The 15,478-nt window shown below is 43.3% G+C and overlaps 1 protein-coding gene across 2 annotated transcripts in view; it reads right to left on the bottom strand.

Annotated features, from left to right (window-relative positions):
- Positions 1 to 14,075, bottom strand: part of STK38L (serine/threonine kinase 38 like) — a 50,712-nt gene extending 36,637 nt beyond the window's left edge. The window contains exon 1 of one of the 2 annotated variants that reach the window (XM_055808087.1): positions 13,924 to 14,075. The gene's annotated coding sequence lies outside the window, so the exon portion shown is untranslated. Of the gene's footprint in view, positions 1 to 13,569; positions 13,792 to 13,923 lie in introns of those variants that run through there. The other variant, XM_055808089.1, reaches the window with a different exon arrangement.
- Positions 14,076 to 15,478: the final 1,403 nt, after the last annotated feature.

Here is a 15,478-nt window from a genome sequence, read left to right as displayed (position 1 = left end):
TGAAACTTAACACGTTATCTTGGTACGGAGAAAGTCAGCAACTGCATCACTATTGACTATGAAGGAAAATAAATGAACCCAGGCTTAATCCTGGGAAGACTTTGAAGGTGAATGACCAAGGGAAGAACTTGACCGGAGAACCCTGCCTTATAGCAAGTATCTACAGTGGCCTGGGGAACAGACCCCTTCCAGGTCCACATACTTAGTAGCAGAAATAGATCCAAGATAACACAGAGGCTTACATAGCATCCTCCACATAGTTCTCAAAATATGAGGGCAATTTCAATCTCATTTTAGAAGTGGGGAAAATGACGCACAACAAAATTATTCAGAGCCACCAAAATAAAAAATAATTAAAACCAAGTCAACTACGCAGCACCTTACCAGCATCTGAAGCATAAAGTGTAATTTGCAAAAGCTGCCAGAAACCTGAAGGAAGAGCAGAGACATGGAATTGCTGCATTAATGTCAACTCTTACCTTGAGTTTAGTATTACAGTCAGATCAGGTCAGCACTGGGGAAAGACAAGCTGTTTCTCTGGCAAGCCTTCATACAGATACACATTTGAAAATTAAAATGTGCACTTAAGGAACATAAAAATGTTTTATGGAATCTTATTTTTAACACTAAATGGCACAATGAAGCATGGGAAAAAACTAGAATTACAGCAGGGAACAGAAAAAAAATCTTAGTTGACCTGAGCCCAGGGTTTTTCAGAAGTGCAACTGCAGAGGAGCTCTACCTACTTACACTGTCGTTTACATGGGGCCCTGGGGCTTTCACAGCTGCTATTGAGGAAGCACATTCTTCACACTCTTCTGGAGAAAAACAAATGGATTCTGACTAGCTGTTGGCAAAACAAAAGGAATCTGTGAACTCACAAGTTTTTGGATGCACCTGAAGGGATATTTTACTAAGGTGAAGTTAGCAGATTTCATTGTCGAAATTTCAGCTGCCATAGGAAACAACTCAGAAGTCACACAGCAGTTCCAGAGTGTTTACGTGCATTCGAGGCTGCACAACTGGAAGTCAACCAGGGCCTTGTTTGTACCCATCTTTTTCTCCTGAAAAAGATGTTAACCTCTGTTCTACCAGCCGTGGTGGCAGAGTCCTAAAATTGTCACCCTTGCAGAAGGTAGAAGCAAATATCTCCTACTGCTTTTTCCATCTCCATTGACTACAAAGGATGGTTAAGATGACTGGCTTGGATGGGCAATTTTCAGCACCCAAGGCTAGGTAGATGAACCCTGCCTGGCAGCTAATAGCATGCCAAGTCTCATTATGGTACAGGTACCTAGAATTAACCTTTGGATTTAGCAGTCTGCTTTTACTGATCATCTCAAAAGCACGTAACTGTTGGCCATGTCTATAACAGGCTTCTCAAGCTGTTTTAGAAAGCCAGCCTCATCAAATAGTAGTCCTACAGCAAACGGACTTGTCTTACAGTTAAAATACGATCCAAGGGCCAAATGAAGCAAACAAAATAGGTGGCATCCGTCCTCCAACCCCATCTGCACCACAGAGCAACTCCAGCACAGGAAGACCAGGCAACTGTCTAATGTGGATAGACCCAGCTCCCACCAAACTTAAGACAATTTGAACCCAACTGTGGTTTGAGCATCTTGTGATTTTTTTACATCCTTTACTTCTGGGCACTTCACAGTAAAAAATATTCTCCACAAAGAAAAAAGATGAAGATCTGAAGCTCTCTATATAGTGTTTGCTAAAAATACCTCTTTGGAGACATCCTTTGCCAAGTAAGTGCCAAAACTTCACAGGCTGTATTATAACATTGAAATATTTGTAATGTGAGTTTGTTGTGCTTCTTGTGAAGCATGGCTGGCAGTTAGAGATGGCATCTTTCAGCTGAAAGGCCTGGTCCAGGCAATAACTGGAAATAGCTTGTTGATGGCTTACATGAAATGAGTCAATGGATCTCAGTCCAGCTCTCAATAAATTAGGAACCACATCACAAAAGCATCTGTAAGAGTCACTTCCTTTGTTGATACCATTCTAAAGGCCAAGGACTGAACAAATAAGACTAGGCAAAATGAATTATCCTCCCTAAAAATAGCAGGTTCCTTCAAAACATTAATTGCTTTTACCTAGCATCTTTGGTGAAAGTATCCCAGTGTGCTTTTACAAAATATGAACTAATCTATGTATATCTTTAAGGAATACATGTAACCCCACACTTTCTCAGTAGGAAAACCCAAGACCTACTGACTCCCAACAAGCCAGAGCCATGCAAAAGAAAAGCAGCCAACAGGAATATTCCTGTCCCACATGCTCACTGCACTTCTGCTTTCCAGAGCCAACAAAAGTTTAACACCTCCCAAGTATTCTTCTTTAAGAAAATTTAGCATACAAACATAGGCTGACCTTGAATAAGCCACTCAATTTCCTAATAATCACGTCATTAGGAATATTTGCCTTGTCTCTTGCCAATAAAAGGGCATGAAGGAAGTAACGCAAACTCAGAAAATTAAGAAAAAAGTAACAGTACTTTAGACTCTGCTTTAAGAACACAGAGTAACTTGAAGAGGACACAGATAGTATGTCAACAAAATCTTTGATCACAAACATAAATCTTAAACATAAATCTTAATTAATAATAAATCCCCACACTCACAGAAAACATCATATAGATCCCAGTGAATCAAGTTTGCTAGAAAGCAAAAGCATACATGTCACAAATACAATTCAGAGCAATAGTTTTGGAAAAAAACCCAATCAATTACATTCATTATTGTGAACTTTGTTGCATTTGGATGGCACAGGGTAACTGAATATAAACACAGTATTAGGGGACTGGTACTGCTTAGTAAATTTAGAGATGCAAAGTTGACAGAAAATAATGTTTTTCATTCAAAGATGATGAAAGCCTTCTGGATTTTGGTGGTTTGTAAACAGCTGCTAAAGTGACTAAACCATGGCTCTGAAGTATGCAAAGTCAAATATGGTTGGTACCTCAAAGAGCACCAGATCTTTCAATATTGAAAAAGGCACTTATAAAAGGATCTTGGTACATTCATATATTCTCTCTGCCTATCGCTTAAAAAAAAAAAAAAAAAAAAGAAGTCCTAGGTATCCACAAATGGAGGCTGGATTATGCTTTATCAGTCCCCTCTCCCTCAAATTGGTGAGCATTTTACACCAAATTCAATGAGTAGATTTATCTTTGTATCAACAAAAGAGGCTTCTTGCCTAGAAGCAGCATTGGCTGAGGTACCAAAGGAAGCCAAGAATTTAAAAAAATATTATTTTATCTATACATTAGTTATCAGCAAATATTAATTTAGATCCTATTAATCTGGAAAGCCATGAGAATTCATTCAGTGCGGCTTTCCTTGTAAAAAGTAAGGTTTGCCAAATTTTATTTCTGTTACAAACCCTACTCTCTTGGTCAAGCACAAACTACATGCCCAATCTACCTAGAGGGGAGAAAGTAGGAGGAAAAAGCGTAAGCAGGTGTAGCAGTTGTTATACTACAAGGAAAAAAGTCCTTATTTCCCTCCCTAGATGAGCATATATGATGAGAGCTTACTTCTGTAAGTGACTTCATCTTGTAAACCAGATGCTTTGTTGACAAGATGATCACCACTCCTGAACAGAAGGAAGCTGCACCCAAAGCACCGATTCAGATGTTCCAGACAGAAGTCTGGCCTTCCATCCAAGACAAATATGGAGCTTAATCTGCACTGCTCTTACTGTGGTTTATTAGTCTGCAGTATCTGGAGAGGATTTACTTTATGATTCAAAGAGAAGGGGTTGGGGGGGTGGACCTTACTTAACCAACATCTTTCTGGTGAAGTCCAGCCTTGCCTTGGCAGGCAAGAGAGGGAGGAGAAGGGCTTTAAGATTCCACAATGACAGAAGAAAATCTCATCATGCAACTGCATTCTTCAGCTGCAGAGGCAGATGCAGATTCACTATCACTCTCTAAGGTCCTAAGTAAGAATACAGAGCTTTCCTCCTCTTAGTCTGTATGGCAGCATTCCTTAAAGATGACTTGACTGCTTCAGAGCACTTAGGCAGAAGAACCAAGAAAATACATTTACGTTCTGTTTCTCAGACTGAGAAAATTACAGTAAAATAGAAATAAGATACTGTCAGGACTAGTTTCAGAAGCAAGCTTCTACATGGAAAAAAATACAAAGAACACTTAACAGGTTTCATTTGTGGGTTTTTGCCCTTTTTTTTAAAAAAAAAAAAAATAAAGGAGAGAAATAGTATAACCAAAGTCATCATCACAGTTCTCTTGCAGCCTTTTCTCCCTAAACACCACCAGCTCATCCCACACCTGGGGGTCAAAATCTGAAACTGACACTGGACTGCAAACAAAACCGAAATTTGTTTTCTAGATATTACTGCATTTAATAAAGAGGGCAGAGGGAAGATTAGCTAAAATTAGTTATCTTTACTACAATATAACAATTTTCCCCAGTTACCTCATAATGACTTCCTTTTTGATTTTTTACTTTCCACTAGTCTTTCAATCCTTTTAAATGCAGTGATCAAAAGTACGCATGAAAAAAATGGATGTATCTATTAATGTTTTTTCTCTAAATGTTGCTTTTGATTGTAAACATTCTTTTACAAAGCAGAATGTCATTTTGCTTATTTAAACAGATAATGGGCAAGTACCTTTTTTCCCTGCACCCTCACCACAGCCAGAGTTTTGCATCTTGGTGACAAGCTACGGTGAAGGCAACGGCACTTTGGCTGGCTCCAAGGAACCTCTTTGCTGATCTCCAGCAAAGGTGTTCAGCAAAGTTATTCTGTCAGCCAGGCTGCAGCACGAGCCGTAAGCAGCAATTGAAATCAGTAGTGTAGGTCAGGTTGTATTCAGAGACATGAAATTCTCTCAGGTTCGGGCGATACAACGTTCATCTATGGTTTTGAACACTGAAAGGAATTTGTTCTTCTTTTTTCATTTACCACTACACAATTGGTTTACATGTCTGTAAGCAAAAGCAGTTAGCATCAATCAGGTGCCCTTTGGGATTAAATAGGGCTTAAACATATCCAAGTGCAAGCCTAAGACTTTGGAGTTCTGAATGAACCACAGCTGTGAGAGACAACGCTTTCAGTATCAACTTAGAGCAAGTGGCACTGTGATAGCAGGGAACACGGCAGGTTGTATTCAGATGCCTCCTGAAGAACCGAGTGGAAAGTTCCTTTAGGTCACCCTACAATAATATCAGCACCACTGATGTTGGATAAAGGAGTTGGGATTGGAGCTGCAATATATTGTCAACTTGAACATCCACATATTGGTTAGCCCACTAACACATCCACAGTCTGAGATTCACAGCACCATCGGGGGGGCCTGATTGTCTGAGTACAGCATCCATTTCACACACCTCATCATGACAAAGCCCAGAGCAGTAAGTCTTGGAAGACAAGAGGACACACCACCATTCCTGTCACAAGAAACTCTGATACAAGTTTATTTGCATCTAAATTACACCCCAGGTGTAACCAACCCTCTGGAAATGCCAAGATTTACATGCTCAAACTGATTAGCTGGTAAACATACTATGATCCTCACCTGGACAGCTCCATCCTTCCACATATTACTACCATGCCAGCACAGCTGAAATCCAAGTTTTCACCTGATGCATTTGTTCTGAAACACTACCTTAGCTACATGGCCTCAACTCTTTGGAGACAACTTCGCATTTCCTTGTGCACCTGGGGCTCACAGTGACTTCAGTGTGTTCCTTCATGTTGAAGGAATGGATGAACGCTGCCTGTAAACACTGCTTATTACTGAGAACTAGAGCTGGTCAAGAAGTGGGGGCATGCTGCAACGTAACGAAGAAGCTAAAAAAATTTCCAATTTTATTGAAGGTTTGCCAGCAAAGTTTGAAAATCTAAAGCATTCCACTTTGTTCTTTTCCCTTTATCACTGGCTCATGAGAAAAAGGCTGGGAGAGAAAAGGAGAGGAAAAAGATTTAACAGAGGGAAGAAGGAATCCCCTTTCTCTACTCCTTTCATCTTCCAAACCAAAATAACTAGTTTTGTTTTTCCAGATCTTTATCTCCCTTCATTTAAAAGCTGTCCTTCTCAAAATCATATAATAAATTACCTGCAATTAATTTTCTTACCTAGAACTATTTCTGGAGATTATTGTTCCTAATACCACAGCTCATTGTAACTTAATGATTTCCAACCCGTGGTCCACAGACGCTGTCAGCAGCCTGTGGCTGGTCAATGGGACAGAAGTGTTTTTTAATCAAAAGTGCATGGTTGTCTGGGAGTGTTGTGGCTTGACAGTAGCCTGTGGTTCACTGGACTTGAGAACCACAGCCTCAACTTCTGTTGCTGTCTAACCCCTCCATGGCTTGTATAACTTAACCTCAGAGACAGCTGTAACACTCAGATTCAGCTGAATATCAGGGGGAGCTTTATTTGACTTCAGTTCCACATGTATCTCTTTAAGCAGATACTAAAGGTCAATTATATTCATGTTTTATACTACACACACATTTTTATTTTCCCCATGAGGATCCCCCTGATTTAATGTCTGTATTCTGCACTTCAGGCTTTTCAAATACTTCAAAACAGTCTCTGCTCTACAGGTTTTTATTCACCTTATTGTCATTTTGCCTGACAATAAAGTTCACTCAGTTTCTAGTTGGAAAAAATTCAAAGCATAATCAATTTACAAAAGATTTATTCCAGGTGCTCTTAACATACAATTACTTTTTTTTTATAAAGGAGAAAAAAAAAAACCCAAACACAACAAAACCAGCCACAAAAAGGTTTCTAATTGCTACTTACGCAACTGAGCAGTGAGGCCACCATACCAGAGCAGCAGTGGGCTAAGATGCTCCCATAATATGTATTTTATATGAACTCTCTTACTCTGTTCAATGAAACTCCTTGAGAAAGTGAACAGTACAGAGTTGGGAAAGAGTCTCCATACAATAATTAACCAGAAGAGAACCTGTTCCTAATACATTTCAATAGAAAATGGTCATGTATATACTTTGCTCACAAGAGATTTGAGAGCTGAATTTATGGAGAACTCCTGTTTTAACAAACCTTGCTTATCTGCCCTTAGTCATTACTTTGTAAGATGCTACCTATACCTGTTAAAATTGTGAAAGGACTGAAAAATCGTAGTTATAATATAATCAGGGTTGGGTTTTTTGCCCTCCCCCCCCAACTTTAATGTGAATAATTCCTTTACTACAGCATTTCAGCAACCAAGATTCATGCTGTAACTAATTTCACAAAGTGAAGGAAATAAGTTTTAAACTGTAAGCAGGAAGCTTAATTTAGTAAGAGAAATTTTCTTTAGGCACACAAAATTTTTGATGCACCAAAGTGAAATATGGCAAGTCAGTCACAAAGCGTATCAACTCGCCTGCTCAACCAGAGCTCTTCTCACTTTAGTGGACTAACCAAGTACAAACAAACCCAACAAAACCCAGTGACAAAGATGCATGTTAATGACACCAGAAGCGACAAAATTGCTTTCTTTCACTCATCTTGACAGTTGGAAATCACTGTGATATACTCAACTGCTTTCCAAGACACTCCACTATTATGATCTGTACCATAGGATGACCTTACTTGACAAGTAAAGTCTCAAAGTGTACTTGCTACAAATACCTGTTGACCAAAAGCCATTACTCCACTAAATAGGAATGTGTTTTAACAGTTTTTAACAATTGTTACAAACATGTAACAGCCATGTCTTTCATTGCTGTATGATTGCCTAGCGTCCCACAGAGCTCATGCACAGAACACAAATTCCCTTATAGTTCCAGATGTTAGAGCTTGTTAAATTATGCTTTTAATTATTGTTAAGCTGACTTCATTCTTCATATTCAGTTTCTACAGTTTGTAAAAACAGGTACTCCCATTAAATCCTTATCCTGTGATTGAATTTGTTCTCCTTTCCTGCTCTGCCAAACACCAAGTACCACAAAACAGAATAATCCAGTTATCTTTAACTTCAAGAAACAACTGCCTTGAAATAATGCGGTACAACACTTTTGTCTGTGGAGCTACTAATACAAGCTTTCTTCTTTGTACAGGACTCAGCATGCTAAAAATGAGTGACGTTTTAAGTGGAACAATTCTTTCATCAGGCTGATATTTGGCTGGCGTCCTGGCTACCTCCCTTATAAGGCACCAGTGAGAGGGAAGGGCTGGAAACACATCATGCAACTATTTATTGCAAAAACATATTTAAAATAAATTTTAAGAAATATCTGTGGTAAACACTTTCCCACCATACAAAGCAAGACAAAAGCAGCCTGATGCCACTGGACTAAGGTCTGCTATTTCTACCTGGTTAATCTGGAAAAAGGGAATTTTTCCTGAAAGGAAAGGGTTTTTTCAGTTTTTATGGGAAGGAGTAGAACACTTAAGCCTGCGAACTGCTCCTGCCTTCTCCACATCTTGGTTCAGACCTAGCTAACCAGCCAAAGAGGTAGTTCTGCACTGAGAAATAAAGGGGAGATACCAGACCACACCTATGTCCTGTCACCCTCTACTGTGTGCTCAGTTGTGACACATGGAAAACTAAGATGGCTAATCTTAAATTCAGCTTCAAAGAATGGTAAGCGGGTTCTGTGGCTAGGTAATCCACATATTGGCTGGTTTGTACAGAACAGCTCTCCTGAAGACAACGAAATATTACTTGGAATTTAACTATCCATTCTTCTTTTACTAGTGCACTCATAATAACACTGAGGCTTTCTACCAAGTGAAGCTATAGCTGTGCTGATGTTACATGGCAGCTTTGTCAGGCCTCTCCATATTAGATTCAGTTCTACTCATTCTGGAAAACACGTAGCAGAAGACAGTGATCTGCGGGAACAGTCCACTTTCAAGTGGACCCCCACAAGTGACTGAGCTCACGCTGGTAACAGTGCCAGCAAATTCAAGGTTTGCGTACATGGCAGAAGCAAATCTACCTTGGAAATGAACACTGTCCCTAGAAAACCCTTTTCCCACAGAGCACACTCAAAAGTCCCCAAACTGGCACTGGTCTGGCAGGAAGAGGACATCTGTCCTCTGTGCAGGTTCCTAGTGACACTGACAGAAGTTCATGGTAGAGCACAAGCTGTGCTAGGTAAGTTGTCTCACTCTCTCTTGCATCAGGGACAGGGAGATGGAGCCTAACCTTGGACAACCAGAAGAGCCCCCCTAAGCACACACAACTCCCCACCTGTAGCAAGCTGCTTCCGCCAAGCAGCTTACATTTGCTGTTTGCATCCTTCTTAGCAGTAGCTTCAGGGTAGTCATGTGTCTCGCCACAGTTACGGTTAATTCCACTCCCCCCTCAGTTTAAACTCCTGCATATGGAGACTGACTATTTGTAACTCCTATGGCTTGGTGTGACCCAGTATCTTCACTTTAATTGCACCCAACTTAAGCAACACCGTATTTCTCATAAGCATTATTCTACTATAGCACCTCATTAAAAGGGCCCTAAACAAAGTACTTATTTCCAGTAAGGTAGCCACTTGACTAAAGTTTTCTAATCATCTGGGGCATGGTTTGCTTGGTTTTGTTTTACTACAAGGAGATTTACCTGCTAAAACATCTTGGCACATTTTATATATGCACTAGCATTGCCCTACTTGATGGGACATTACACACTGTACTCTCAAAGAACTGTAAAGTGCTATCTTTATTACACACGGTGAGACCTTTTGCTATTGCCTTTCACCTGTCCAAAGATAACAAAAAGGTTTTTTGTTTCCGCTTCTGTGGAAGGAAATTTGACAAGTTCCAGTATGCCAAGATCTTTGCTAAGTCTGCAGTTCCTCTACAGCTTGTCAGCGATCACAGGCTCAAGCTCTGGAACATAAAAGACATAGCTAATCTAAGTTGCAATACAATAAACTCTCTTCCTTTAAACACAATTCCTCTCCCCATACTGACCTGATTTATCCATTTACTTCCTCCCTCCCATTCATTCTGCCATCTATAATAAACTCAACTTGTTTGCGCACCTGTTCACACCAAGCTATTACTTAATATTGTCTGCTCCTTGTTACTAAAAGGTGAATGGTTGTGTCTCTTTCTACTGCTTCAGGAGATTCTCACTCTTGTGCAATCCCATAAACCCAGAATACCATGTTCATCAACCACTGTTCCCTTCACTAGTAAAAGTAAGGAAGTCAACTGTTCCTTTGACAAACAAAATCTCATGTAAGTAGTCTTCTGAAGCAAGTTTATTACATAAAAATTCTAGATATCTGCTTTCCTCATATTCTATTCAGTTGCAACTCCCATAAAACCATATGTCGGCTAACAAATTGCAAGTCTGTAGATATAAAGACATACATCACAAACTAAGTTCCAAATCTACAGTTCAAACCAGAATGTAAAATCTGATGCCAAAATTACTAAGAAATCAGAAAACAAGGTATTTTAAGCATAAAGATTAATACACTTTCCCAATCTGTTGTTTGCCTTTGGCTTTCTAAGTCTCTACAAAGTGTTGAGATATTAATGCTAGCTTCACAAAATCACCTGATTTCACAAGTAAAAGACAGTATTAACTGTGACAACTGCCCATTTTAATGCTTCCCATACTGATCAAATAATTTATGACAATGAAAATAATTTTTTTCCAATAAATTAATTCCCGCCTCCAGTTCCTGTTTTGGTTTTATTGTTGTCAAACAAAAACATTGTTGTTTTCTCATGCAGATGCAGGAGCAGTGGGACTGCCAAAATTTATTCTGCAGTTTTAGACTGCAGAGCTGTGGAACTTTTGGTACCAATCAAGTAGTGAGTTCTACTCTTCTGTGTTTAGCAACAACTAACTTCTGATCCTTCATGGAAAGATCTCCCACCTTAAATACAGTTCACCACATAAATTCACACCATGCACTAAATAACTCTTCCTTGAATTCATACCCTGTAACATTAGATTGGGTTACCCTCACTGTTACTTCTTTTTGCATAACAAAAGACGTTATTTAGTCACCAGACTTTGAAAAATCCTGCATTGACCCATCTTGAAGAATTAGACTTCAGTCATTTATCAAACCCACATTTTCATGCTACAGTAATGCAATTACTACTGGTGACAGGTACGCTCTAAGTGCAGCTATATGTTGAAATGAACTGTGAACAAGAGGAAGATTAAGTGATTCTGTAGACAATAATATGTTTGATTTATGTTAACTGTCATTACCGTAAGATACATAATGCCTCTTTCTCGGGGACTAAAAGCAAACCATTTACCATATAATATCAGCTTAGCAGTCTTTGTGCTGATGAATACTGTATTCAGAGAAGTAATTCTTTCACTTGTAACTTACATGTATACCCTGCATCTCCTAGAACACGAAGTTTTATCAGTTGGCTTTGCATTTTTAAGTAACTCTCAGCTTTAACTTGGTGGGAAGAAGAACATTTTTACTAGAATAAACATGGACTGAGTGAAAACCTAATTTATAGGGAGAAGATAAGATTTAAAACCAAGACAAACCCATTGCCTAGACAGTTACAGTGGACAAAACCAGTGCTTCTAAAACTATGAATAAGCCCCTTGTGGTCACTAAAGGATTCAAGAGATCCCAAACTACAGCATGTAACTCAAATGATAAAAACTTCTACCCACCATTCAAGCTTCAGGGGCACACAGACAGATGAGCCAAAAGGAGGCTACACAGAAGTCCTGAAAAACAATAGCTACGCAAACCCCACCCAAGCGTGTGAGAAGCTATACATATACTGAACTCCATTCAGCATACCATCCCCTATCAGTCCAATCCATGACAGGCCCACAGCAACTCCACCAAGAACAGGATCAGACCCTCAGAGGTCAGTTCCCGAAGGCTTGCTTGCACAAGCAAGCCCACAATGGATCATCTGACAGAAATCCAAAACTTCTGTTCTCCAAGGAACACTCCCTCACTGCACATCAAGAGCATAGGGACCTGGTCCAAGTCCACCAGAAGTTAATGACAGGGTATGGGGTTTCTTTTTTGTTTGGTTTGGGTTTTGGTTTTTTTATTTATTTATTTTAAAGAGTAACTTCAGGGGTGGGGGCAGTTTCCTACCCACTGTAAATATTTGCTTCTGAATTCTGTTTAGCTAGTGGTTTGGGGGTTTCTTTTCCCCTGAAGTATTTGAGAAATAAAATGTTTATAATATCAGAAAATTTTAAGCTGTGTTAGAATACAATATTTAAATTGAACTTATACGTCCAACAAAACAGCTGAGTTCCATTTCACAGAGCTACACAAATTTGACTCTTCCTAATCCTAGACATCTTTCAACAAAAGCAGGAAAACATGCCTACATATAGCACAGAAGGTAAAACTGCATCAGTTCTACTAGATACAGAAAGAAATTTATCATATGCAATGAGCATGGCCACTGCTCATCACCTCTCAGGTTAGTAGCCTATAGGCTAGCATTTCAGTTAACTGCTCAGAGTAAAATCAACACTGATACTCTTTCATCCCTAAGTTCCTAAAGGATAAGGAATGAAAGCAGGTTTTAACATTTCTGTGTATATTCAGACATCTTTTATGGAACATGCACAACAATTGAGCGAGATTTTTTAGCATTACATATGCTCACAAACAAGATCCCTCTACTTCAAACCGTAATCAAAATACTGAACCAGCGTACATGACAAAATCCAATGTCTGTGGTCTCCAAAATAAATTTCACTGCTCTTCAGCAAAGAGCAAGTAAAAGCAAAATAACAGGAGTATATCCCACCACACATCCTGGAAGATTTTTTTAAGTCAAACTTCAGTATTACTTTTTATTCAGAGGCTACATCAAGGCTCATTTATTCCTATTCTGGATTTTGCAACAGGAAATCGGGTGCGCGCAGTGCCAGCCTTTTAGCACGCATGTGAACTCTGTCGTTCTAAGCGGAGACGTTTCAAACGAATTAAAACCAAACAAAACCAGGAGACATGTCACAGTTCTTCAGTTTAACTTTTCTCTTCGTCACCGTGAATCGCCTAAAGACGCAGAGCACGGGCCGGGCCGTCAGACCGCGGGCCCGATCCAGACCCCCTCTGGCTCGGGGAAACGGTACAAAAGCCGGTTGTGGATTTGTTCGTCCCAGAGTGGAAACTTGTGAGGTTTTGTTTGCTTTTAAAGCGCGCATTACTGAGGTAACGTCGTCCCTTTGTTCGTTTATTTTTAAAGAGGGCAGGAGAGCCCGAAAGCCACGTTATCACCGCGGGTACACCCCACACCGCCTCACGATCGCCGGCCGCGCCTGAGCCTGACCCACGGCACGGCACCCACACCCCCCACCCTCGCCTGCCGCCCCGCTAAGCGCCGAACCCGCCCGCCAAGCGCAGCCCCTGCCCCCGCCACCCCGCGGGGCGCCCCCGGCTCTCCGCCAGCCCACCCGCCACGCCAGCCCCGCAGCCCACGGCGCCCTGCCGCCCGCTGCCTCGGCCGCCGGCCCTGCCGGGGGATGGAGCGGCGGGCGGTCGCGGCAGGGCACCCCCAGCGCCGCCCTCGGGGAGACCGGCGAACTCGGGCAACTTGTGCCGCTGGCGGGAGGCGGCAGCCCCGGCTCGCCCGCTGGGGGCAGGGGGAGAAGTCACCTGAGGGGCAGCGCGCCGGCGGCAGGCGGGCAAACTGCCCCGGCGGCTCCGGAGCCGAGAGCCACCCCCGATGCTCCCGCCTCCTCCCCGCGCTGAGCAGCAGCCGGGCGAGGGCTGTCCTCCCTCACACTCTACGGCTATGGCTGCTCCTGCTGCCTCACGGCGGGGGGGAGGAAGACGGAGAGGGAAGCAGAGGGAGATTTCCAGTCTCCAATGACGGGGTCCACTCTCCCTCCGCACCACGCCTGGGGAACGCCGCTCCCCCCCCCTCCGGCCGCCGCCAGGGAGAGGGCCGGGATGGGCCGAGGGGCGCCCCCGGGGCGGAGAGCAGCGGCGGCTCCCCACGGCACTCACCTCTCCGCGCCGCCCTTCCGCCGGCTCCCCACTCGCTGCCTGCGCCCGGCGCCTCTGCGAGCACTGCCCCCTCCCCCGCGCTAATGGCAGGAGGAGGAGGGCGGCGGGAGGGCCTCGGCCCAGGGATGTTTACTCGGCGGCTCTCGCGAGAGGCCGGCGCCGCCGAACCGGGCCGCCATTGGCTGCTGCCGCCGCCCGCCCGCCCGCCGCGGCGCGGCCCGGCCCGGCCCTGCCCGCCCCGCAGGCAGGTGCCTCGGGAGCCGCACCGCGACCCGCGTCCGCCGTGCGCCCGGCCTGCCCCTGCGCCCCCCTCGGAGCAGCCGAAAGTGCCCCAGGAGCGGTGGCCGGGAGCGAGCGGCCTCGCCTGCGGCTTCTCCCGGAGCGCAGCCGCTGCCCCGGCTCCCCGCGCGCCGAAGGGAGTGCCTGTCGCCTGGGTCCGCGCAGCCGGCGTCACCCTAGGCTCCCTGCAGGCCGTGGTGCCGAGGTTCACTGAGGAGACCCTGCGGTCAGGAGGGCACTGTCACTGTGAAGCTTGCCTTGAGTAGACATGGGCACCCCGGTGCTCAAGCAGAAGGCAGCAGAATTAACTGGAGGTCGTGCATTGTCAGGCCTTTTGCTTTTGTATCTGTCTGTCCCACTACCCAGGTAGGATGGTGAGGATGTTAACACAGGCAGAAGATCAGTGAAACCCCATTTTGGTTTTAGTGCTACCTGGTCACAAACCAAAGCGGCAGCGTTTAACGGGGGAAGCTGTTACCCCAGGGGTGCAGGGATACAGATGTCTTTCAAAGGCAGCTATGTAGAAGGCAAATCTCTAGATCAGGGGTCCTCAAACTACAGCCCATGGGCTGGATACAGCCCCCCAGGGTCCTCAATCCGGCCCCCGGTATTTACAGAACCCCCCGCCGGCAGTTGGGGGGGAAACCAAGCAGCCGCAGATGACTGCCTGCCACTTCATCCATGCGCCGGTCCCCTGGTTAAAAAGTTTGAGGACCCCTGCTCTAGCGCTCAGATTGGGAGAGTGACAAAGTACAACCATCTTACACTTATGTCACCACATGCAGCGTGTGGAAGCTAGTGAAAATTTGTCCTAGTGTCGTCACTTCAGGATAGATGCTGACAAAGAGGACTTATCTGGCAGTTGCGTTTAAGTTGTTTTACCTTATCAGTCTTTATATAGAGACGAGAGTCTTAGGAGCTCTGCGCATGAAAGCAGACTTCTTGCCCCGAGATTTTACAGTCTCAGGATCTGCAAGTGTATCTACACGTCCCCTTTGCCTGCAGGCAGAGCCAGGAAATTCATCATGAACCTCCCTGAGCACTGTGGACCTACCTGCTGAGACCAGTTTTCAGAAGCATTAGATTTGGTAGGTTTGAAATAACAGAAGCCTCAAATTAGCATGTTTTAACTTGAATGTTTCCTGGAGGGACTGCCCTTTGTGATACCTGAACTCCGTTTCCACATTTGGAGCCTGCAGTAATGAAGTTGTGCATTCACGTTTACCATGTTGCAGTGTTGAAAGTACAGACAAAAAAAAATACCAGAAAAAGAATT

This window comes from Falco peregrinus, chromosome 6 (assembly GCF_023634155.1).
Source record: "Falco peregrinus isolate bFalPer1 chromosome 6, bFalPer1.pri, whole genome shotgun sequence".
In the NCBI taxonomy this organism is placed as follows: Eukaryota; Metazoa; Chordata; class Aves; order Falconiformes; family Falconidae; genus Falco; species Falco peregrinus.
Note: the sequence above shows the minus strand (reverse complement) of the source record. Positions and strands in the feature narration are given on the sequence as shown.